Source organism: Camelus ferus, chromosome 2 (genome assembly GCF_009834535.1).
Source record: "Camelus ferus isolate YT-003-E chromosome 2, BCGSAC_Cfer_1.0, whole genome shotgun sequence".
Lineage (NCBI taxonomy): Eukaryota > Metazoa > Chordata > Mammalia > Artiodactyla > Camelidae > Camelus > Camelus ferus.
The window spans coordinates 96,054,913-96,082,531 of NC_045697.1; the positions used below are offsets into that span (position 1 = coordinate 96,054,913).

A 27,619-nucleotide genomic window follows, 5' to 3' on the forward strand; every position below is an offset into this window, starting at 1 on the left:
TAAAAATAAGTGAGCACTTAAATAAACATAAATCCATAATTAGATTTTGAAACTTCCTAAAGAGCTTTTACTTTTTACCAATGAAGAAGGAATGCAGGAGAGAGCAGCAGCTCTTTTAAATACCATAAATCACTTCGGGGTTTTTAATAATGTCTATAAGAAAATAATCCAATTTAAGGTGCTAACATTTGAAAAAAATCATTTTAAGTTCATTTAGATTTGAAGTGAGCAACAACGTTTACATTTATACACTGTCACTACTTACTGCATTTTCCATGGTTTATGACATTCTGCAACTCTTATAATTTATTTTACCACCTATGACATTCATAAAATACAAATATTTACAATTTGGACAAGTCAATCTCTGTAATAAAACTAGTCAACAAGAGTTCTTACTCATTTCTACTGAATGAAAAGTATACACAGGAATAGAAATAGCAAAATGTATCCTTTATGATAGCGAAAAGAGTTTAATAAAACTTAATCTCATCAAGAAGTTTTCTTAAACTGATTAGTGAATCCATGTTCTTTATTCAGTGATAGATCTCTTTTTCAGCTCACAGAAGGAAGCTAAATAATTTACCTGAAGAAAGTACTTTTAAGTTCAAAAATAGTGCTCCAAAACAGCTTTCCTTAATTAAACTGTTGTGCCTTCTAAAAGGGAGATATATCTCTGATACATTTTTCATTCTCAAATAGGGATTTACAATAGTTTTTATTGATAGAATCATGCCAATTACTACATAATCATTCTCAATTATCCAAAATGAATACATTGTTCCATATTCTTCGCATTCTCAATAACACATAAATACTACAGTATTTCATTAATCATGTATGTTGTTCTGTGGATTCATCTGTCTATTCAATGGTTTCATTAAATAAACTATAATTTTCTTGAGTAATTTATATTTTATTTGTTTTTCCCAACATGGATTTCAATTTGAGAAGATAGAATTATTTAGTAAATTGTTTTAAACATGAATAAAGACAAGTATGCATATATAAGTAGACAGAAAGATAGAAGGTGGTAAATCATATCTTCCCACATAAACCACATGTTATTGAAGTATCTCTTAGTTTTCTGTATTGCTACAAAAAAATAAATTTTTAATGAAAACACTTAATGACTTTCTCCGCTTTTTAAAGTAGGTTATTTTCACCAGTTTTTGACCTATTTAAAATATTTTTGTTCTTAACATATATGTTGCTTAAAGGAAATTAATTGATTTTCTAAAGATATGCTTTTTAATTAAAAGTGTACATCTTATAATATAACCTAATTTAAACTATAGTGAATATGATGAGATTAATTATAAATTAGTCAGATTTAAACTGTGTTCATGTTCAACAACTGCATTGTCATTCATTCCATAAGCCATTTATGTAAAAATATATAATATACATTAAATGAAACTCTATAGATTTTCCTAAGAATGTGCATAACTTAATTATCAGGTTTGAATAAAAGACTGCATTACTTTTATTTTTAAATAAGTTAAACATGGCTTTCATATTTCCATTAATTTCAAAATATAATAATACATATTTAAAAGCCCATTGAAACTTATAATAAAATAAATGAATAAGTCACCTTTTAATTACTTTCTTCAAAGGCAGTAAACTCTTCATTAACTTTGAAGTTATGGTGTATGTAAAGCACTATAGAGGCATTTAAATTTTTATGAAATGTTAAATAAGCCTCCATAGAACTTTTATAGAATTTCAGCCAGAGTCAATATTTGCTTTTATCTCCCCATGTAATGCAGCTCCATGGTAAATTAGTTTGCTCAGTAATACTTGAAGATAAACTAGGACTACATTAGAAATATTCACTGAGCATCTACTGGCTTTGACAATCCAACTTTTATCTATTAGTCTATCTTTGAACAAGCAGTGTTCATAGTGAATTGGAAATGTATTTATTGAACTCTTACTATGTACCAGGAATTATTCATCCAAGGCACTGAGTTAAGTTGGAGAACAAAAAAAGACAAAATCTTTGTCATATTGAAGGCTAGATTTAGAGGAGGGAGAAAAATATGCAAACATACACATTCATATACATACAACCAAAAACAGAATCAATGAAGAAGCAAAATTCCTATAACAATAAGCACAATAATAGGGTTCTGGAAGTCAAATAGTAGGTGGTCTCCATTAACGTGAGCAAAGAAAGCTCTCAGATAAGATGACTACATGTTTGAGGTAACACGTGAAAGATGAAAAGAAGACAGTCATGCAAAGAACAAAGGAAAGAAAGAACATTGCAAATGGAAAATTCAGTGCAGGAGTTCTAAAGCAGAAGCGAGCAGGGCATATATGAGGAACAAAAAGAACACCAGAGTGGCTGCAGCACAAGGAAGGATAAGAGATGAATTCAAAGAGGCTGGTGAATATAGTCTACAAACTAATACATGTGTAAACACAAATTTAGACTGGCTGTCACAGTTACATAGAAATACAAACAGGAAAAATGCATCTCAAACAGAAACAAGATCTCATGTGCAGGACAACATTAAATGACTCACACAGGCTAATACAATGAATGTACCCCTATAGTAATAAATATACCCCTAAATGTGTAATGTTTCCACACGATAAACTTTTATTCCTCAATTAGGTATTTAGATCAAGGCAGATGCAGGTTGGTGGAAGTACTCTATTTTACATAGTAATTCAATAATAAGCCGTCAGAGACACTGAGTCTTCAACATGTATCCTCCAAAATTGCCCCTGGCAGACATTCAGCTGGCAGAGGGATAAGGGTACAAAGGTTCATGAGTGGAAGACGCTTATTAATGGGCCAGGAGGTAGGAGAGGCATTAGTTACTTACATTCAGCTTAGTTGTATAGAACTCAATCATGTGGCCACATTTAACAAGGGAGGCCAGGATATAAAATCTAAGAGGTAGAAATTATGATGTTCTAAAAGACCCTGCTACAGTGCTGTATTTCTAAATTTTGGGATCTTACTACCCTTGTCTATATCAGAAGTAATTTGTCTTCATCATTATTTTGGGAGTAGGCAGGACCTGGAATAAGCTTTAATAAATTACATATAAGCTGTTTTTAGGTACTACTTGTAGTTTCTATAGCTTTTCAAAAAAGTACTACTTTATTTAATTTTTCATAACTATATAAGTAGTATACTTTTGATGATAAAAAGAGAATTATACGCTTGGTAGGGAGATATGGTTATTTTTGCTCAGAAATTATGACAACAGTTATCTTGAAATCCGAGTTATCAAGAAGAAATACTCATATACTGAAATGACTTCCCTGGAGTTTTGATGCTAACCTGATTAAATTTGCATGTATGAAAGAAATGCATACTTAAAATAAAGCTTGACATGATCTTCAGCAACTACTTAGTACCACCTATGAGTCTAAATTGAACCAGCCATCAATTCTTGAGAAATTCTTGATTATATTTATTCATTGTTTGATTTTTAATGCATATGAATGAACCTTCCATCAGCATTTCACAAAGTCATTGCCCTAGGCTCTCATCTGAGAATACATTATTATTCTGTATTGTTCTTCAGTACCAATAAATATACTGGATAAGAGAAATTATCTTGGTCAATTGATTTGGATGATATCCAATCTAGCCACTCATCTAGGTATTTTCTTTCTATTCCTAAAAGCCACACAGACATAAACTTACTGAGCTTTATTTTAATGTTAAGCCCTTGGTTGCTGTCTAAAGAAGTGTCACTATCTAGCCATGTGAAATTTGTGACTTCATTATCTGTAGGAAGACTGTAGAAAAAAACTATCATTTTAGGCTCTTTAGATAGAGCCCCAGGTGAAGTTTTAAGTTTGTTTTGTTTTGTTTTATTTTTGGTAGAAGTATGCAAGCTATAACTTACTTCCCCTAAGGAACTAATGTTCTCTTCCTTTCAGATGATGACAGTTCTTCAAGTGACCGTGTTTCACCCTATCCTCTTGACTGCTTTAAAGCTGAGTAAACAGTCAGACACTTATTTATGGAGTATTAATGTGGCTTACACACACACACACACACACACATCTTCTAATATTTTGTTTAGATTTCTATTTCACCTTTTATCAGTGCTGTTCTTATTACCTTGTTTCAGTGCTTTTGGGGGAAGATGAATATCTGCACAAATAAAAATGATACATCTAAAGATTCACTGAAGCAATTGTTAAAGGTGATTATTCAACACGACTGCTCACAAGTTTCTGCTCATTCCTTATGTCTGTGGGCAACACCACCACCTACATGATCGGGCACTTCAGGACTCACTTTGTTTCCATTCAAACTTATTTAAGGATTTAAGTGGCATATGCAAGTTTCATCTCCATATGACTCTGTATGTATAAAAAGGACTTAAGCAATTTCCTGGAATGGCTCAGAAGTCTTGTCTCTAATTGTAATTGCACTGTTTCATGCCTAGGATGTCCTATCTTGCATTAATGTGTAAATGCACACGTATGAGCACAACCTTCAATTTAAACAGAAAGCACACCCAGGATTTGAAAACATAAGAAGGAACAGACAAATTAGAAGGCTAGGAAAAGCATTTGATTGTAGTTTTTGACTTACCCTTTCGTAGATCAGTCTCCTGTCAAACTCCTAGAACCAATAAAGTTCTAAAAAACATCTAGAACTACTGAACACTGGAAATCCCAAATACCTGCTAAGGAAACAAAGGATGGGTATTAGCATGTAAGTACCAATTAGCTTAAAAAAGGGAATAAATATGAGTAACAATATCAGTACAGTATTGGAAATTTCATAAGCTGCAGTCACAGTATTTCATTTGATTTTCAGGGAAAGGAAAACAATAATAAAAACAAACGAATGAGTAAACAAAGAAACACTCAGGTAAGGAAAAAAAAAGTTCTTTTAGTCCTCTGATTTCACAATTGTAGAATTTGAAGGTCAGAGAGATTAAATGCTCAAAGTTTCATGGTTAGTTAACAACACTGTGCTAGGTTAGTGTTCACAGATAGATCACCTTACTTAAAACCTGTGTATTGTTTCATAATTAAGTTGATAATTATTTTATCGATTCTCTACCACGTCAGAATACATAAGAAAAATTAAATCTAGCTAGACATACTCTGATAATTTTAGTAAATAACAGTGTCAGAGTTGTCCTGCAATGTTTATTTTAGGTCAGATTTAAGAAGTAATTTTCTTAAAAGTCCCTAAGTTTTTCACTGAAAGTTTATAAGTACCAATATTGGTAACAGTTACAGTGCAATTTTGATTGTGGTTTTTTAAATTCTATTTTCTAGTTTCATAGATTCCACACTTGGAAATAGCTATAATTTCAAATATTTACTGATATAATTATATCTGGCTGCAGTAAGGCTGTATATAGTACTCTGTATCCCTTACTCATCATGAAGCATGTCAAATACAATGAGCAGTAGAGCATAGCTGGATTGTGGAAGCCTCTCCCTTTTCTCCGCTTCAGTGCTCCCAGTCTTGATCTAGGAAAGATACACCAGCACTTTAATATCACAGTTAAACTATCAAACAATACAATTTATATTGCTAAGAAGCTGAGGGAGAAGGGAAGCTACTGTTATTTTGTTTTATAAGTTTAATTCATATTCTTTACAAAATGAAGAAAATATTTAGCAATATTAATTCCAATATTGAGTGCAAAACAATTACTTCTTTTTATTAATTATTTGATATTTTAAAAGCATTGGGAGTTCAAATTTTGTGCAATGAAAAGTTGTATCTCAGAAAAATACTTTCATTGAGAATACCATCCAAGAATTAAACATGAATATGATTTAGTTTTATATTTATATTTACTATATTCCACTGAATTTACACTTATGATATCTAAATCAAAATAAGGAACAGTGAATTTTCCCTTTTTACAGGTTGACCCCTGTTGGGAAGATTTTAATTAAAAACAAAACCTCCTTCCAAACCAGAAAACCCTTCCACAAAGGTAGAAGAGAAAGAAAACAATTTTTATTATTAAATAGGCATTAAAGCAGAACATTATGTGCAATCACATGCATACTAATAAAACAGACTGCAAAGACAGAAAGAAGTCTCATCCTTTTGTATGGACAAGCAGATATGAATCATTACAGATGCATTCTTAAGATAAACAATAACTAGTCCTCAAGTAAGAGGACTAGATAGCACCATTTAAACAGAATGTTCATTCTAGATTCACCTGGTCTTTGGGGTAGCCATCTGTTTGTTAATTGGCTTAATCCAAAGGGAAATAAACTTCTACTGTCTTTATGATAGGAGGTATTTTTACACCTTGGAGCAAGGCACCCACTGAAGTTAGGCTCCTACTCTCCCAAAGAAACTGAGAGACAAAGGTCCTATCTTCTTTGATGATTACAATTTCAAAGAGACGATTCTGGGCCCTTGAGAAAGACATTCCTGGGTATCAAAGTTGGAAGAAGCTTTAGCTTTTAAAAAATATATTTATACATTTCAAAGAGACAGAAAGAACTTACAAGTTTTCTAAAGCAAACACTCTAAGGAAAGGAAGGGGGGAAGTCTCATTACTTATTTTCAACAGGGAGAATGGAGCATTTTATTTATTTATTTATTTATTTTGCATTTCCCTTGACATCTTATGTAGATTACTTACCTAAAGAGAGATTGGGTTTTCAATACATTCTTTCACTAACTAATACCATGTGGTGACATACTCAATTTTAGGCCACTTTTCTGATAGGCTAGGTTTTGTTCTTAGAAATACATTATTTACATTTACTATTAGCTACTCTTTGTAAATTGGTAATGACCAGTAACTAATAACAATCCAAGATTTCAAGCTTTAGTTTGCAACATCCATGAAATACTCTAATGGGAGATTCTGATAGGTGATAGCTGTTGATTTCTCTAATTCTTTCTGATCCCAGGTTTTCATCTTATAATATGGCCTTTGTCCTTAAAAACTCATTAGGCTTCAACAGTAGTTTTAGTTTTGATATAATATGACCTATTTTATGAGTCTATTATGAAGATATGTGGAATCACTTTGTAAATATAAAATGGTGTAAGATAAAACTTTGATTTAACATGATTTTTATAAATATAAGAAGTTCAAAGATATTCTACAATGAAGACAAACATGACAATACTATGATGTTCTTCACATAAACTCAAATCAGTAAACAGTAACATTGACAGTTTGGTAGCAGCAACAGTCAAATAAAATATTCATGTGATAACCAAAGATGTCATATTTATTTTAAATTCAAGTGACATTACCCTTTTGGAAGAATATAGTGTCCCTGATGTAACTTCAGGGTTTAAAAATAATGGCTAACTACTAGATAGACTAAGCTTATATGCAGGATGGCAGGTGATGACTGAATTTCACACATTAGATATTTTCAGTCACACTACTTACATGAGTGATTTTGTATCACATCCTATACATATAGGCAGTAAATGTAATTTTCTATTACAAAGCACATAGGTATATGCTAAAGTATTCTTTTTCATGCATTATGGGTGGAGATACAAAAATTCCTTAACATTAATGATAAATTTAATAATCCCTCACATTGTGAGAGGACTTACATCACATGACAGTAATAGTACAAAGAAGGGTTGAGATAGAAAACAAATTGGTCTTGAATTTATTATTGTCTTTCAGGCCAAGCTTACCTTCCCTTAATCCATTGCTCAGTGCTCAGTGAACTGACTTAATAAATGTTCACCACCTTCCCCTTCAAATCTTAAAGAATCTTCAACAGACATTTTCAAGTGTAGAAGGAGTTTAATAAATTTTAACTTGTCCCCAGAAATTAAGTAAAAACAGAGCTTTTTATTTCTTTTGCATGCTCTGACTCAAGGCTTTTTTGAAACACATTAAGTGTGTGTGTGTGTGTGTGTGTGTGTGTGTGTGTGTGTAAGTTTCTGTTCAGTTGGGGACAGGTACAGCATGAGATAATTTGGTAGGGCAAAGTGATCAGTCCACTAGCCTACTTCATTTCACAGGATGTGTATTATTGTTTTGGTTCTACATACTTGTTAAATCCTATAACACAACAACAATTATATTCTATTGAATTATATTTTACACTTATATTTATATTTATTGAATTATATTTTACATTGTTAAAATATAAATAAATCTTTAACATTCATTGACTATTCCACTTAGACTATTGTCTAAATCCTATGTGGAGGATCGTCTTAGAATATTAGTATTTATTCTCTTTGTCCTTTTTGTTTTAACTCTTTCAGTATTTTAAGATCCAATCATCTGAAAATAGTATTTTTAAAAAACTTCTGAACAAATAAGATTTGGAGGGTGAATTGCACTGTCAAAGGCATACAACATTGAACTGCCTTGAATTTTTTGGCCAGGTGTCCATTCAGAGCACATAATCAGTCAGCCAGGTAAGCACAGAATGAAATAGAGGAGGCTCAGGAAGTCTGCATCCCCTCTTACTCTAAGCCTAAAGTCAACATCACTCACCACAAACAAAAGTTTTTTAATCTCTCATAGAATTGTACAGAAACTTCTTGCGTTGGGATTTTCAGAGGTGTATTAGACACAAGACCTTGAGAAAGAAAGTGAAAAGCAAAATTAAGAATTTAGAAAATTACAAACCACACACAACAAAACTTGCAGGCAATTAATACTCAAACCACTATTTAGCTTTCAGAACAGTGCTAAACATACTGCAGATTCACACAAATACATATTGATTCATGAGGATGTTGGTGACCAAGAAAGAAAATAATCAGCAGTTGTAATACTGAAAGTATTTGTTTCCTCCCTGGCTATCTGTGTGATCATGGACAAATGGCTTATCTGGGTCTCAATAATCCCACATATATATTTTAAAACTTAAAAAAAATTAAGAAATGTAATCTTAGACCTAAAATATTTTTAAGAACAACCTAAACAACAGCTTTATTAGATAAATGATACAACAAAATTAAATGTATAGACTTCAAAAATCAGAGTTCAGTTAAATATTAAAAACTCAACTAGTTATTGCCACACAATAATGAAAAATGATAGTTTGGAATGCATTTTTCATCATTTATCTCACCCAGCATTAAAATTAAACACTTAAATAGCCATAGTTTCAGTTACAAAAATGCAGTCATCTTTTCTTTAATGACTATGCATATTATTCAAAAAATATTTTACTACTTAAAACTCAGTCTTTGGTCAAAATCTGGAAGAAATGTTTGGCTTAAAACAAATAGTGCCAGAATATACACAATAGTTGAAGAAACCCCCCCCCCCAAAAAAAACAAGTCCTGCCCCTGACCACCTGTTGTTAAAAGCTGAAAGTGTTGAAGTCAGGAAGTCAGTTTTTGTTTTCTTATATGTGAAGTTCACAGTTCACAAAATTAAATTTGAACTATTATTATTTGCATTCTTAATAGAGAGACAGACTTTCATCTGGAAAATGTCTAGTGTATTTTATTTGGGGCCTAATTTATCGAGTTCATATAGTTATTTTACAGAAGTATGATTAAATTAAATTAAATTAAATATATTGAAAGAGTTAAGCACAGTACTATATTACGTAAAGTACAAAATATAATATGCATATGAGAAATTATATATATGTGAAGAATTCTAAGGAAAAAATATGTTTCACACAGTTTAGGAAAAGGAGCAATCACTGTTGTATTTAGTAGAGTAGGAAAACACGGCATAAAGGATTGGCTGAGAGAGAACAGACTGGTAAAAATGAAAACTATATAGAAAAAAAGTACATAAAATAAACCAGCTTAATTATGATGCGTACTTCAGATGATGAGAGAATTGTTTAGATAGTTTTTCATAAAGAATCTCTGAAAGAATATAGTTGGAAATTTGGTTTGGCAAGTCTATTAGCTTCCTAGGACTGCTGTAACAAATTACCACAAACCAGGTGGCTTAAAACAATGAAAATTTATTCTCTCACGGTTGGAGGCTAGAAGCCCAAAATCAAGGTGCTACATGTCGATTCCTTTTGAAGGGCTCAGAAGGAGAATCTATTCCAAGTGTCTCTCTTAGCTTCTGACAATTACCAAAAATTCTTGGCATTCCTTGGCTTGTAGATACATCATTCCAATCTCTGCCTCCATAGTCACATGGGTAGTCTTCTCCCTGGGTGTCTCTGTGTCTCTTATATGGGTACAGCCATATTGGATTAAGGGCCCTGTCTATTTCAGCATGCCTTCCTCTGAACTAATTACAATGAGCCTAATTTTAAATAAGGTCACATTCAGAGGTAATTCAACCTATCTTTTGAAGGAAAACAATTCAACCATAACACAAAGTAAACATTTTGAGAAGTACAGTTGAATAATATGAATATGAGTTTGAAATTTATAGGAACTCATTTAAGTTACAGATTGGGGAAAAGTCAATTTTGAAAGTGGTGTTTGGGATGACTTAATCAGTTAGAAAATTTCTATGAAGATACAAATATGAGATAATGCATATATAATCTACTTCAAACATAGTGGTAGCAGAAAGGAAGACTGATCAACACTGCTGTTAAAAAATGATATACCTGAATATATATAGCAAAAAAATCTAAAAATGCCAGGAAACTGTGTAAAAATAAAAGCATCTCATGAAATGTATCAAGATAGAAAATACATTAATAAAAATTTCTTAGAGAACGACAACAAAGTAAAAGAAATCCAGAGAGTCAAGAAGGGTCATTTGCTAAATCCTTTTGAATGTAACCTCCAATTTATGCTACCATGCGGGAAAGATAAAGTTTAGGGTATGATTTTGTGGGAAATCTGACAGAAGCCTCAGTAAATAAAACTGGATGACCTAATGGCTCTTCCTTTAGAATAAGTGTGAACCAAAGAATAATCCACCCTACAAAAGTGTCAAGAAAATATGTTTGTTTCAAACTTTACGTTTATGCGAAGGTAAAACTTCAACCTTAAGAATTCAGAATCAAAAACATTCACATGACATGATCTATGGATTCATAGTCTTCATGTGTTTCTGAAGAACTCTAGGGAATACTTTTTTATGTAAAGTGGTTGCAGGCATATAACATCACCAAGAAACAGGGAAAACAAACCATAAATTATTTTGGAAGGAACAAAGCCTTCAAACAAGACCACCAAAATTATTATACAGGTTTCAAGGAACATAAAGTTACAAAGATCATTACATATGTAAAGAACAAAGGCATCGTGAGCAAGATCCAAAAGAATAAAAAAGAGAACATAAACAAATGAATATAGATAATGATATTAAGATTAAACATATAGAATAAGTACATGTAATATAATTGATGTAATAGAATAACTGATTGAATATATGCATAAAGAACAAGGGACTTCTAAAAATAGTCAAGCATATTTGAAAAACAACCAAGAAAGTTCAAGAAAAATAAGGATTTTAATTAATATAAACGGGCAATTAGCTAGTTAGTTGCAGATGAAAAAAAAAGAGCAAATTGGAAGAAAAATCTATAGATGTTACAGTGGTGACAAGAGAAGTATTGAGTAGAACCTGGAAGTTTTGCCAACTGTTTTACAATGTCAGGAAGAAAGCAGAGAGAAACTGGTGTAGAGGTAAAAATCAAAGTACTAACGGTGGATAATGTTTTAAAATTGGTGAATGTCACATATATTCAGATTCTAGAATCTCAATGGATCTCAAACGCAAAAGTAAAAAAAAAAAATTAAACCTAAATACACCAAAGTGATACAGCAAAGCAACAAAGAACAAAAGATCTTAAGAGCAGCCAGAGAAAAGTGACACATACTTCAGGAAATAACTTTAGACAAACAGTTAAATTTTCTACATCCATATTTTAAATTAAAAAATGGTGTAATAGTAATTTTGATGAACTGTGCAGGAAAACTGCTGTCAATCTATAAATAAAATTTTCATAAAGACAAAATAGAAATATATTCATATAAACAAAAATTGAGGGTTTGCAACTAATAGAATCTCAAGAAGGCAAAAATCTCTGGATGTGCTTCAGGCAGAAGAAAAGATCCCAGATATATTACATAGGAGATGAGAACAAAAGTTAATCAAAGGCATTATTAATTATGTAGGCAAAACAAAGTAATAATAATAAAATATTAATAATATGTTTTGTGGGATTAAACAAAGCTACCTAAATCTAATATCTAGCACAACAATAGCATGATTTGTTGTTTAAATTTGATTTACAGTATCCTTAAATTCTTGATTCTTTTTCTTACAAGAATATAAGGCTGTTTAATAAATTTAGAACTTATAAATTATACATATCAAAATGTTGGTGATAACCACTTTAAACAAAATAAAAACTGTCTTTAATTTCTAAATTAGAAGTAGAAAAAGAAAGCAAAATAATATGAAGCAAACAAAAATAGTTATTAAAATGGAAAGAAAAATGAAACATAAAACATTAATACAATTTTGAGACCAAAAAAGTTGTGGAATAAATAAAATATGATGTAATATACATACAACTCCAAACGTGCAAAACGAAAAGAGAAAGAAGACATATATCTATATATTCCTAAACCAAATGAAAAAATGTTCAGAAGTTAAGAAGACATTTTTAAAGGAAATGAAAAGATTGTAAGAGTTTACTAAATTTAACAATTTAATTGCCAAAAGTAGAAAATTTATTATAAGATTTATCCATATATCCTTGTGCTTATAAACTGAGTATTTTTTCTTTCAATGTCACTTTCCCTAATTGTTATACTTATCTTTAGAAAGAAGTTGAGCATTGGTGTAGCAATCTTGTCCTCCTCTAAAGCTGCCTTGCAAAGTTTAGGAAGAGATCTAATTTCTAGAGGTAGGGGAGGAGTAATAATGGAAGCTTATTTAATCAAATGTGATAAAGTTCACTGTCCTTAATGACAACTTAATTTAGTATGCTTTCTGATTTCTAGAAATTATAGTCTGTCCTCTTAACAATCTTTGGCACAGTCAAAAGTAATCCCTTATTTGTTCCTCTTGAAAAACGACAACAGACATTATTACTACTGTCAATTTCTGAGATGTTTGAATTAATATAATTCACTATTATAACTTTCCCCAGTCCTAGTAAAATTTCATGCAGTTAAAATGAAGGCGATATATGCTGAGGAATTCACTTTGTCCTATAGAAAATATGTATATATAATATTTACCTATATATACATTAATATTAAGTTTTTGTAAAAAGGAAGCTATTTATATAAAATAAAGGAAGATGATATAATAACTATGAAAGTTAATTGAATTACTGTAATTTATTATTCAGTTTGACACTGAGTTCTCTGAATCTTAGAATAAAATAAGAAATCTGACAAATCAATTACACAGTTCAATATCAGAGATAAGTATTCAAACTACCCATGAAAAAACTTTAATTTTTATGGTCCCTTAATAGTCTATATAACTATTTTCAACCATATAACTTTAAAACTTTACATAAATATATTAATAAAATACTATCGTATGTGCTAATATTTTTAGTAGTCTTTCTACCCTTCCTCCTTTTTTTTTTTTAGTTTCTCTAACTAGCCTCCTCTCATCCTCCGCAAACCCCTTACCAACAGTTAACCCTAGTTAATTACCTAAGATTTAGTCTTATATGTTTCCTTAGTTTGTGTATACAAAATATAGGAAGATTTAAGGTCAGTATTGACTGTACAAAAAAAGTCCTTGAAGGACACTATCTTTTTCCAACTCATCCAATTCATAAATCTTGGAGGCGTCCTGTATTTTTCACTCTCCTTACCTCAATCACCATCCATCACCATATACAGATTTTATCTCCTTATACCTCTCATCCTGGAGCTTGTCCATGCCCTGTACTCCTATCTCAGTTCAGAAAATTACTTTGTCCTGAGCTATTGCCTCAGTCTTCTATGTGTTCTACATGCCTGCATTCCCACATCACTCACAAATCTTGTACACCTGTACCTGAATGATTGTCTTCTAACATACATATGATTATACCACTCCCTTGTTTGAAACTGTTTCATCACCTCTACATATTCTAAATCAGGGACTAGCAAACTACGGCCCCTGGGCCAAATCCAGGTTCCACTGGTTTTGTAAAGTTTCATTGGAATACTGCCACTCCCATTAACTTTTATTTTATTTATAGCCACTTTAGCTCTTCTAATGGCAGAATTGAATAGCTGAACAAAGATTTTGGCCTCCAATACTTAAGTTTCTGGACTTTTACAAAGAAAGTCGGCAATCTTGCTTGAAATACTAAATTTTTACCTCCTGATGTCTCCCCTCTGTATCACTGATGTCTTTTTTTTTACACCTTATGCTATAGTGATTGTATACAAATTGATACATGTATGTCAATATTAGTATATACATATATATACTGACATAGCTATGTATGTAACTTCATATATAATACACATGTAACTTTATAATTCAACAAATGAGAAAAGCTTTTGTTCAGCTATTCTCATGATTCTTTTTGCCTGAAATACATACCACACCTTTCACGTCACAAACCAAAATCTTGCACTTCCAGATCACTGTGTGAGCTTTAAAAATCAAATCAATTTTTTGCCTCATGTGTGATGACTAATCCCAGAGTAAACTAATCCCTCTTTGCCCCACATCCTTTTTGTCTCCCTATACTCTGCACAGCTATCTCATGAAAAGTGTTTGCCCTTCATCTGTTCACCTGCCCTTTCTGCCAATCTCCCCACTACCTTCCAAAGAAAAAGGGTGTATGTTTTATTTTTTTATTATGCCTAAACATAACCCAGCCCCTGTCATACAGTTAGCACTCAGCAAATTTTTGTGGTGTGCATGCATTTTTGAATGAATAAATAACTACACATTTTGGGGGAAATTTTTTTCATTGTGGTAGGGGGAAGGTAATTTGCATCCATGTAATTGGGAAATTGTCATTCCTTAACTTACTTTCTCCATACAAAATTTTATCTTCTCAAGTAAGGAACAGTCCTGAATCAATTTGTTTTTCAGATTCCATTTGAACCTATACTATATTCTGCTTATCTTTGACACTGTTTCTATTTTCTTCCTAGTAGGTTATACTGACTTATCAGAACAAAACTTTACTCCTCTAGTTCATTTTTTTAAATATATATTTTTTTCCTTATTGAAGTTGATTTCTATCAATTTGTTTTTGGACAACTCTCATACCAAGAATCTAACTTTATTCAAGTCTAATTATATCCCTGGCACTCTTGTTTCTCAGAGAACACATTACTGGATTTGCTGATGAAAACAAATAAACAACAAATCTGAAGAAATTATGGAGCTGCGGAACAATGCTTTGGAATCTCACAATTGATTTTGCTTTTACAGTACATGTCTCTGTAGGAAATATAGAATGATGCCCTATTACATTCTCAGTTAATAACTTTTTCTTCCCAGGGTTGTTAGCTAGGTTTTTTTTTTTTTCCTTCATCTTAAAGTGAGAAAAGGTAACTTGAGGATAAAAGTAAAGATATTGTTTAAAACAATAAAAATTTAATGGAATACTATACAGGCAAAGGGATGAGATCATGTAACTGCTCTGGTTCTTGCCACTCTGTTATATATCTGAATTAAACAATAGGATTTTCTCTGTACCACACTAAATGCAATCTTGGGTTAAAAACAAATTTGGCCATATCTCTTTACATATTTTAATTAACAGTATCCAGTTTTAGAAAGGAGAAATAACATATTTAGTACATTCATAGAACTATTTCATATACCTATTGCACACAGGTAGGTAGACATATATGTTATCTCTTCAAAATATTTTACCTCCCATCTTACATTAAGGATTGCATCTAAAGAATCAGATATTAAATTCAGGAGAATTAGTTCAATGAGCAATAATGTAATACATGTGTGGTGAAATATTAGTGAAGGGGACATCATAGACTAACTTCAGCTTTACAACATACTGAAACACACACACACACACGTTTTCAGCAAGATGTTTATGTTAAGATAGACAGGAGTACATTTGACAGTAATTCATTCTAATAAAAAATTAGAAAATACAAGGTGACTAATGAGATTGATCTGTTTTTCAGTCTGTTATAATGCTGAGTATTAAATAGTTAATTTCTGTAGACTGTATAATAAAGAATAAAGAGTAAATGATATTACTGGTTAAATAGTGCTGCACTGCTGCATACAAAAACCCCTCATGTTAAAGTGAGTATAAATTGTGGCATAAATAAATATTACATTATGAATAGTAAGAAGATAGCCACAATAAAATAAAATTAAAATGTAACAAGGAAATTGCAAGTATACAGGTGTGCACAAAAAGCCACTGTCTAATAATATAAAATTTAAAAAATTCTTGTCGAAACAATTATATAGACTTTAATTATATTTAATTCTTTGGAATACTGAATTTCACTACACCCTCACACACACATACATGCTTAAATTTATGACTTCAAATATATAAGCAAATCTGGTTTAATTTATTTAGCTACTTTATTCATACAAATAACACACAGTGACTGAAGCAATGTGCTCATAATTTCTGTCTTCATAGAAAATAATTATTTACTAAAGTAAAATTCATGAGATATTACTGACTTTAGAAATTATAGCTTGTATACAGTCAGACCACATATTCATTCAGTAAAAAAATAGTATTCAAATACTAAGTGTCTGGCTCTCATAGAAATTGGGGTAGAGAAGTGAATTAAAAACAGGCTAAAACATTATTCTTTTACAGCTTAGGTGGAGAATGAATCTAGACAGACTAAATAAGTAAAATATGTAGTATGTTAAATGGTGATCAGTGTTACCAAAAAAAAGTATATTACTAATGAAGGTTAGGAAATGTGGATGTTTCCACTTTCAGCCAAGGTTATCAGTCAGGACCTCACTGAAAAGTTCTGAGGAAAATGAGGAAGAAACTTCACAATATCTGGGGTAAGAATGTGCCCAGAAGTAGGACAACAATACAAACTGCCCAGTAAAAGAATATAGCTCCAGGAACAGTAAAGAGGCCAATGTGGCTCCTGTGGGGTGGAATGAGAGAAGAGAAAGTAAAAGAGGTGGTCGGGCATGGGGAAAGAGCAGGAACACAATTCTAGGACAGCGTGTTCTTTTGTAGACACTCTCTCTCTGTTGTAGGTCTGCATCACTAACTTGTCTTAGTCCTGTCTGCCATTTACACTAGTGCAGGTGTGTGTGATCCCTTGGTTTCCTTCCTACTAATGGGGGAACTGATCTGTCTGTTTTCAGCCACTGTGGGCCATAAGAAATATTCTTTCAGGAGATTTGTAGTCTGGAAGCCAAGTCACAGCTTTTTCATGGTTCACATACATTATTGTAACACCTTGTTGGTATGAAGCAGTGGTCAGCCCCGCAAGTGCTCTACCTTCCCTAGGATCCTTTTTCAACTTTTCTGACTCCCAAGTCAGGTGAGTGTGTCAGTGTCTGTGTGTAAGCACGTGCATGTGGTTGTGTGTGTGTGTATGTGTATGTGTATATATAGCTCTATGATGAGCAAATTGTTTCTGCAGGACACTCATACAAAAACGTAAGAGGGGACAAGAACTTCCACAGGTTTCAGTCCAACTTCTGGGCACAAGCTTGTGTTTGCGGGTTCCAGGCTGTTCTGGCCCTATCCACTTTACATGTATCTTCTCCTCTTGACTGTCAGCCCTGGGCACTTCTAGCTCCAGCCTCAGAAACATTTATGACAGCGCTATCATCTCCTACAATTGCTTATGATCTAAACCTTAAATTGTACACTAAGCAAGCATAATGCATTCGTAAAATATGATAAACATATAAATAAAAATATAACCATGTACTTTGAAAAGTAGATGGGCAAATGATTAATATATTTTCCCAATACTTAACTGGTCAAACTTTCAAAGAACAGAAGCATTCTATGTACAAACTATCTCAGAGCAGAGGGAAAAAAATATAAATATCCTCAATTCATTAATATAAGCTTAATTTATTCCTAATTTTGATCCCAAATTCTTACAGGTTGAGAAGGAAGACAGGAAAGCAGGAAAAAAGAGAGACAGGAAAAAAGAAAGGAAGGACATCCAATTATACCTTTAAATCTATGTACAAAAATTTCAAACTAAGTATTTTGAAAAGCAAATGAATACTATACCATGATTATATGTTTTATTTCGTGAATACAAGCATTATGACATCTATTAGTGTAATATCTACATGTGTTAGTATAAAACTTGTACATTAAAGTTTAATCAAAATTAAATACTTGCATATTAACATATATGTTAACCAATATACTTCCAAAAGTATTTGTTAAATTACATGAAATATCCAATTAAAAAGTTTTAAGAAATTTGGAATATTTTATAAGTCAGGGCTGATATTCTGCTGGTACAGGCAGGAATGTTCAGATACATTACCTAATAAAAATACTGAAATAGTTCCATTTCCATTATTAGAGTAGTGTCTATAGTGATATAAATTTCTTCTACATGATTTCCAAATCAAACACTGCAATTCCAAGGAATTTTTTTTCTGAATTTGATACTAAAGGCAGTGATTCTGCTGTAGCTATCTTGTTTATTTCAATTTCCTAGAACTGCCTTCAGGTTCAAAGCCTTTGGGAGGAAAGGAGCCTGCCATGCCAAGTTGAAAAAAAAATATTCTGTAAATCCTTGAAAAACAATGCCTAAGGGGAAAGCTTAATTTGGTGCAGATTGCCTCTGGAGAATTTATTGCGGTTCATGGTGGCAGATAAATGATCATGTGATGGCCTACCTCTAATGATTTATAATATTTCAGAAAATGTCCCCAAAGTATGAGACTGTACTCCCTCTGCAGTATCAAGCTATCTCAGGGAAAATAATAAACTTGAGACCTTGTTCTGTCTTTTGTTTTTATAATGTGGACCTTAGCAAGTAACAATATACCTTCTGCCCCAGCCACCTCCCTTTATCCCATGACATTTGATTGGTCTGTGAGGAGATGACCTATTTGGACCAGTCAACTTTTGTCAGCCAAAACCATTTTTTCTTTCCCGTGGAAATAGAGTTTCACTGGAAAAGACTACCTATTACAAATCAATGGCACCTCCTTTCAGTGACATAAACCCCCTCTTAGGCACCTGAAGAATCTTCAATGTGAACTTAATAAGGAAGACCTTGGAAAAGTTTGGTGCTCATTTATCCAGTGATACATTGCATCAAACAAAAGATCAAGTCAACAATTACTAGTGATCAATGAAAGTTTAAAATTATTAGAATATTTTGATGAATGTTTCATGCCACAACTTCTATCATTTATGTGGTAGGAAGCTTTAAAATATATCTGATTTGTTGTATTTACAGACAAAATTATTCTAAAAATATTTTTAAAATTACATACATAGATTTATATATTGAATGAAATTACTGTCAAATATTTAATATAATATATATCTTACTTGGGAGGTACAGTCATCTAAAAATCTGCTTATCTGTTTATTTGTTTATATCCATCTGTCTGTCCATCCATCTATCCATTCATCTAAGATCTTTATATCCATGTTTCCATCTCTATTTATCTATGCTTCTATATATTCATCTATCAATTTAAATGTTTTTCTGCATTATAACTACTTAAACAAAAAGTCGCATAGGACAAGAAATTTTTGTTCGTTGCCTTTTCTTCTCATTATGTACTATTTATATAATACTTGTTCTTTCACTAACCAGGTATGTTAGAGAATTTTTTTAATGGGGCTAGGAATAGGAAGTAAACATTTAGCTGTGTTTAATCAACTTTTGTGACAAATAATATATTCATGATAATCATTCAATATCTAGAAAGTTTATCTAAAATATGCACTTATTTCTCATATATATGGCTACTATTTAGTAAAATATTTTAAATCTGAATCATTTAAGTAATTTTCTAAAAGTGTTCTAATTTATGTCATACCTGTCCCAAGCCTTAAGGAGAAATATCATCTTTCAGTTGAATAAGACCACAAAAATTCTTATAGGAAATATACAATGCTTCTCTTGAACCAGATACAGTAAAAGTAAAATTCTATATTGGCATTTGTCGTACTTTGTCATTGATATAAATTAAATTTTAGTTTTTTGATTAATACTATAGATTTGTCTACAATGAAGCACATCTTATAGGGTCATAGAAGTCATTGAAATAATAGGCATTAAATGCATGCTTCATATTTCATGGATGTGGTAATATTATGGACAAGTACATTGTCTAGAATAATGTTTCGTGAAGACATCATGCCCACTTAGCCAATAACACGTGCAGTCATATATACCAACTATTTGGTAGTTATGAATCTAGCTTAGAATCCAAATAAAGGACAAATAAATTTACCAAATAAAGAAAATATACCTGTTTTGGATCAGGTAATATTCTAATTTAATGCAATGGTTAATACACATCAAAAATTTATCTCTTCTCTCTCAGGATATACTAAATTTTCTATGTAATTTTTAAACAAAATTCCACATTCTTAAGTAAAGAATGAGAAAATGCTTCTTCTTTAAATGCACTGTAAAATAAAATTATGTATAATTTTTATGTGTATAAAAACATCTTTGTCTTTTATTATAAAATAACTCTGAGAAATTAATCAAAACAGTACAACAATTTATTAGACCATAAACAAAAAGTAGTATAAATGTTTTTCTATGAATTATGTAAGGCAAATAATAACACCCCTCCAGTAGAAAAAGAATAGTTAAGAGAATGTGAAAATTACTGTTTAAATTTAGGACCAATTGTATACAAGAGTAGTGTGAAAGTTCATAATTCATTAATAGACATCATGGCATATGCTAAATCCATTAAATTCTTATTTCTTGTCTTACTGTATTCTGGTTTATATGTTGGAATATTTTATTTTCAAAGAGAACAGTACCTGACTGACAATCAATTATACATTTTATACTATGCATTACATTTTTAACTAGGGATGTGGTCTTGATGATATGTATTTGAGGTCCCCATAGCAGGGTTCTTGTGGCATTTCCCTGAATGCTTTTGTCAGTCCAGCTAATCCATTAAAACAGTTTATTTCCTCTTTGCTTAACAACAACAAAAAAGACTTTAAAAAAAAAAAGATAAATTGTATAATGTCATGGAAAGATACTTAGAAAATATATTTTTTGAAATATCAATGTAGCTGCTTTGAGATTAATGTACTTGTCATTGCAACAGCCTACAATTTTTTGATTAATTTTTCAGTGCTGTAAAAAGATATTATAGAGATATTTTCTCTGTAGCATGTCTGCTGTTTAGAACCGTTATTGGATTCCTTTAGAACAGTTATTTGTTAATGCTATGAGAAGAGATGCATTTTGATCAGCTATGTAGAAGCTTGTTTTGAGAGACAAGTGATAAGGCAATACTTTCATTTTGTTTTTACTTTTATTCCTTTGAAATATTGTAAATTTCTTAAAGTATAACAAAATAACAGACTTTTTTTTTTTCATGAAATTAAGTGTCTTTACTCCAGTCCTAGTGAGGTCCAGGAATAACAAATTTATTCCCTTCTTTCCATGAAAAATATTAGGTACATATCATATGCCAGAAGGTTAGATTGATAGAGATTTTCATAGATAGATAGATAGATAGATAGATAGATAGATAGATAGATAGATCAGGCTAGTCTCTCTATATAGTACCATAATGCCCACTAAATAAGAATTTGTGAACCACATCACACAGTCAACCACCAAACAAATTATTTTTAGCACATGTTTACATTTTTTACCTACTTGTAATAACTATGATGAACAATTGTTATAGATTTTCCTTGCTGTGTGCCTATGAATATGTGTGTACACATTACCTGTTTTGGTTTTTATAAATTTCATAATTAAATAAATTATGAAAATAAAATAATGGTAGATGTATTCTGTGTCAAGGAGCTTATAGTTTATTCATCAAGAAGCTTAAATTCGATCCAGTAAAATGCAAATACAAAAAAATTTTCACTATTCAAGGTATGTTCTTTAAAGTCAGTGGGAAAACTGAATTAGTGAATATTTAACCATTGCTTCTAGAGGAAATACAAAGTGAGGTTCCTGTGAATCTCTGGTCACATTTCTGTCAATTGATCAATACATTGACTGTTCTATGTGTGTTTCTGTTTAAAGATACCGTATTTAATATATATCATTGATTCTTTTACACTAAACCCATGGTCAACAGCACCATCACTCAAGCCTGAAAATTAACATTATCTACCTAATGCACAAAATTCCTCCATAAGGCACACCATAGCCTACTAATGTCTGTGTACACCAGCAAGCACATCTGCTCTATGCTTAAGGGCAACTTAAAGCAGGAAAATCATCAACAAAAAATGTGAAAAACACGCCACTAAAAATACCATAAAAAGGAGATGTGTTTACAGTATGAAAGCTGAAGCCAAAAGTTGGAATACAACATTGTTGACTTCAGCTGGGAACTTGCACGTCCGATGGCTCAAATTTTCTGCCTCTCTGCCCATGTCTAAGAATGACCATGAAAATGCCTTGGGTACTACCTTTGGGTAACAAATACATTTTAGCAAGTAAATGAAATCTCACATGTGGAATCCTCAAATAATGAGGCCTGACTGTACTGTTAGAACATTCCTACATGCTGAAGAAGAACTTTTTCATTTTTTAAAAAGCAGAATAGAACAGACTATTGAGTTCAGAGGAAATGTGTGCTTGTAATTTTAAATAGGTTAATCAAGGCATCCTTAAGAAGAGTATCCTTGAGAAAATGATATTTCAGTAAAATCTGGAGCAGGTGAGGAGGGTGGCCATTTGATATCTGGAGTGGAGGATTCCAAGCAAGGAAGAGTCAGCCAAAGTGTGAAGCTAGGAGAATGCCTGAAGCATTGGCTGAAGAGCAAGGAGGTGATAACAGCTGAAGGACTGCTTTGACAGAGAGGGGAGTTGCAGAGGAGGTCAGGATAGTAATGGAGAAACATTTCCTTTTGGTCTTCAGAATATGTGTAAGGATTTGTGCTTTCACGCTGAATAAAATGGGAAGTCACCGCAGGAATGACCGACATTTCAAATCAACTTCACTGATTGCTTATTTGTGAAGAGACAAAGGAAGAGGGGGGATGAAAACCAAAAAAAAAAAAAAAAAAAAAGAAGGGGAACGACTGCCTAGTGGTGTGTAGAAGAGACTAGAGTCCAGAAATGAAATGGTTCAGACCCTAATGATAGCAATGGAAGTGGTGAGAACTGGTAACTGGATATATTTTAGAGATACAGGATATGGAGCTTGAGGGGGAAACAGGGAATCAATTGTCTAAACATACTTGGCACAAGCAACTAGAAGTATATCAGGAGTACCCCTAACCTTTATTACTGAGATGGGAAAAAATGCAGGAGTAGATATTTTGGAGGGGGTGATTAGTTTTGACATGCTGAATTTGAGATGACAATAAGATATGGAGATTTTACAAAGGCAGTTACACCTATGGGCCTGGAATTCAGAAAAAAGATCCAAGAAGGAAATAAGAATGTGGCAGCTGACAACATATACATGGTAGTCAAAGCCAGTCCACAGGATAAGTGAACCAAGGACTCAGCTCTTGGTTGCCAGGAATGTTAAGAGGGTGGGGCAAGAGTAGGAATTGGTAAAGATGACTAAGAAGGAGCTACTAGTGAGGAAGGAAAAAAAAAAAAAGACAGTGGTGTCCTGATATCCAAGGGAAGTAGTGCATCAAGGTTGAGAATGTTAAATTGTGTCACAAATCAATTAAAAAGAAAAAAAAACTGATAAACTGATATGAAATTTGACAATGTAGAAATCATTGGGGATATTTATGTGGAACTCTGGGAGCAAAATCTTAGTTGGAATGGATGTAAGAGAGAAGAAGCTGTGAGAATTTGGAGATGCATAGCACAGACAATTATTTCTTAGACTTTTACAATTAATAAAAATAGCTGTGGGAGGTGGCTCAAAAAATGATGTTTTTTAAAGATGTGACAGTAACATTATGTTTGTATAATGATGGAAATTGCCTATAGACAGAAAATAATTGCTGATATAGAAGAGAGCCCCAAAGTATTCCTGAGGCTATGTACTGAAGTACAAAGGGAAAAGGGGAGAAATTGTGTGAAAAACAGAAATTATTGAATTTAGGCAGAATTATGGCTAGTTCAAGTATGGTAACATGCAGTACTACAATATCTTCAGATACTGGTAAGTAGGAATATGTGGCAGTGGGAATGTGTAGATTGTTTTGTTATTGCTTCTATTTTGACAGTGAGGGAGGAAGCAGGGTGTGAGTGGGTATGAGTATATGGAAGGACTGACAATAAAGGACCAGGTATGAAACAGTCCCATAGTTTGGGTGGGGGTGATTTAACAAGTTAAAAGTTGCATCCATGTCTGGTATCTTTACAGGCTCTTTTGAACATTGTTATCCTGAATTAAATTGATACTAATCAACACAGTTATATATATTTTTTCAGTCACTTTTAATCACATATTTGCATGTGTAAAAAGGGGTGAATACATGTGTTTAATCACGGTTTTAGTTTGCCAATATGTAAGGCAAAGCACAGAGGTATCAATCAAGGGCCAGTTCTGTATTTATTCATCATCAAAATATCAAGATTGTGTGGTGATTTTCCCCAAGATATAATTTTTTTTTTAATTTGACATACACACACACAAAAAACCCTTTCTTCATAACCAAGAGCTTTTTCCATTTTATTGTCAGGATCTAGTGATGCAAGTATCTTTCAAATGATGATCTAGCTCTACTGTCACACAGTGCCCCTAGTTGATGCTAATTTATCCTGTATACCACCAGCAGATTAATCCCTATAATGTACAATTTACAAAGAATATATTTGACAATTTAAAAAATCATGCATGCCTATTAAGTAAAAGAACAAATGACAACAGGAAATTTTTCTTCTAACCCTATCAACAATGAAGATTTTTATCTCCTTTTTGTATGTTATTTTCCACATAATTTTGTGAAAACATATACTTTCAATAAAAGAAATTAATATTATTTATATAGTGATATTTAACAAATCATAAATTTTAATATTTCATGCTTTAAAAATTCAAATTATTGAATAATTCTCTATTTCCTAAGGTAATTTTATATTTTGCATTCAAAGCCCTTCACTAATTTCCACACTCATCTTCACTTATGTTTCACATGACACAGATAAGCTGCTGATAACAAACACATTTATTTCTCTAGTTATGACTCTCTCCTGAGCTTGAAATTCCTATATTCTTCTTGCTCTTACCTCTTTCTTGATTTTTATTTGGATATTTAATAGGAAATTCAAGTAACGTCTGCAAATACCTTGTTTCAAGTCTACCATGTTCCAGTACCAGTTTGTTCCTCCCTGTATTCTGTATCCTGGTAAACTGCACCATTATTCATCCCGGGGCTCATTTCCAAACATGAGAATCTTTGATTTTCCTCCTCCTACTGCTCCTATCCATCATCAAATACTGTCAGTTCAACCTTCAAAATACAGACTCAATTGCACAATCTCTCATTTCAGAGAGCTCTATACAACTCCTTATCTGGAGTGATCCTTTCAAAGTAAAAAACTATTCTACAGCTTTTCCTCGAAGTTAGAATAAGATCCAAACTTCTACAGTGCCCTGCAAGCATCTTACCTAGGAACTTTGTGCTTGAGATTGTCTTCACCAGAGAAACTCTTCCCAAAGATCTTCTCACTGTCTCACATAAGCATTTTTCAAATGATGCTTCCTCAGAGATGTCTCTCATAACTTTTCCATGTACAATAGTCACTCAGGGTTCCTCATGGGAAAAAATGGGGACATATGTAATGTTAATACTCACTCAAGTTGAAATGACAACTCCACACTGTGGCAAGTGTAGGCTGGTGTATGGGCTAACTCTCGGAGATTTCTGGTCTGGGGTCACCTGTGTTCTCTCCTACTATGCCCGTCCGTGCCTTCACCAGAGTCTTTTCCTACCCAGACCTCAGTAGATGGTGGGCACTGAAACACACATTTCATGCAGTAGGTGCCCATAGCACCTTTAATGTTTTTGACCATAATGAACCTTAGTCAAGAAAGAAAACTCAGTTAAACAATATATTGCTTAATGAAAGTAAAATCATTCAATCTGAGTATAAAATTCAAAAAATTCAGTAAATTAGGTATTTTTTAAAATTAAGCAGTCTATTAAAATGTTTTATCAGTTCTAGTCAAAGTAACGTTATAGTTTCAACTATGTACATGACATACTGTCAAGATTATGGTTAATTTCCTTAAAGATACAATGATTAACTCATTAATAGCTGAATTTCGAATTTGATATTCAAAACTGATTCAAAACAATTATCATTAGCTATTTTTTAGCTTATGTATTTTAAACTGTTTGAAATGTTATTTTAAATATCTGAATTTTTATATCAAAGTTGTGAACTTAAAATTATTATTTTAAAAATAGCAATGGAAAGAAACTAATCTCTGTATTAGTCAGACACATGCTAATATTTAAAGGTATACAGCTGCATTTCTCTTGGTAAAAGAAGACAATTCAATCCTTAAATCTTCAGGTTGAAAACAGGACAGTAACTGTAAATCTTGTTGGCATGATTTCCCCATGCTCTGAAAAACACTTAAGCTTGTAGTTGAATAGCCAACACTCATTATCTATTACTCGTTTACTTTGAATCTTAGAGAATACATCATTTTTTTCTTTTATTTCAGCCCCTCTAGTAGGTCAATATTACCAAGTATGAAGAAGATGACTACATTCATTATATTTATTAATAGCATACATATATATATCATATCATTTATATATATGTTGTGAGTGTGTGTATATATACATATGTGTTACATATATAAAGTCTGTGAAAAGAACAATTCTTCTTTTAAAGGTAAGAATTCTTAAGTAAATGTTTTAGGATTATTAGTAACATGGATAGACTGTTTCTAGCATGGTTTAGTGTAGGCAAATGTATCTTTCTCTGCTCCTTAAACAGATTAGTTTTGGGAATAGAAAGAGGGTACAATTTGTCTAACAGATCTTCACTATGCAAGGGGCTGTATATACTCCAGCCTCAATACATCAATGATTTCACAGTAAAGTTTATTAATATCTTAGTGTCCCAGATGTCTTCTGATATATCTTAGCTCAAATACTAATATTTGTCTGGAAATTCAGGGAAGTAGCCTGAAAAAAATTAATTTTTGATAGCTCCATTTATTTTCTGTTGAATCTATTCATAATAATCTAATTGAAAGATGAGAGTAGGACTGAGGGAACAAAAGAAAGATGAAGGATTCTATATCTTGCTGACCAGGTTTGGCTGCCGATGACCTCTTATTCTTCCTCTGATTTCCCATTGTTCCACAAGAGCTTGTGCAGATCAGAACAAGAATTCTCTAGCATCTGTCATGTAGCATTAATATTACCTCTTACTTCTTATGACATTGACCTACAAATAAATGACAGCTAAAAACTACACAGTTCAAGCTCAAACAGGTATTTTGAATGATGACAGTTTGAACATTAGGTACTTTACAATATTAAATCCTTACAAATCCTAGATCAGGAAACATTTTCTGGTATGGGATAATAAAATAGATATTCTGAATATGTGAGTGATAATTGTAGACAAGGCTTATTTGAAGAATAGTCCTCAGAAAGTTTCTTTTCTAACCTTATATTAAATGTTCTCCTTTATCTTTTGTCATACGGTTTGTCTTGA

The 27,619-nt window shown here is 32.1% G+C and overlaps 1 long non-coding RNA gene across 1 annotated transcript; it reads right to left on the reverse strand.

The window, feature by feature from the left end:
- Positions 1–9,095: 9,095 nt before the first annotated feature.
- On the reverse strand, positions 9,096–26,470 carry LOC116667194. Its single transcript, XR_004324005.1, has 3 exons — positions 26,385–26,470; positions 25,051–25,054; positions 9,096–9,105 (listed from the first exon to the last, which is right to left on the reverse strand). It is a non-coding gene; the product is annotated as an uncharacterized LOC116667194 (long non-coding RNA).
- Between the last annotated feature and the right edge of the window lie 1,149 nt (positions 26,471–27,619).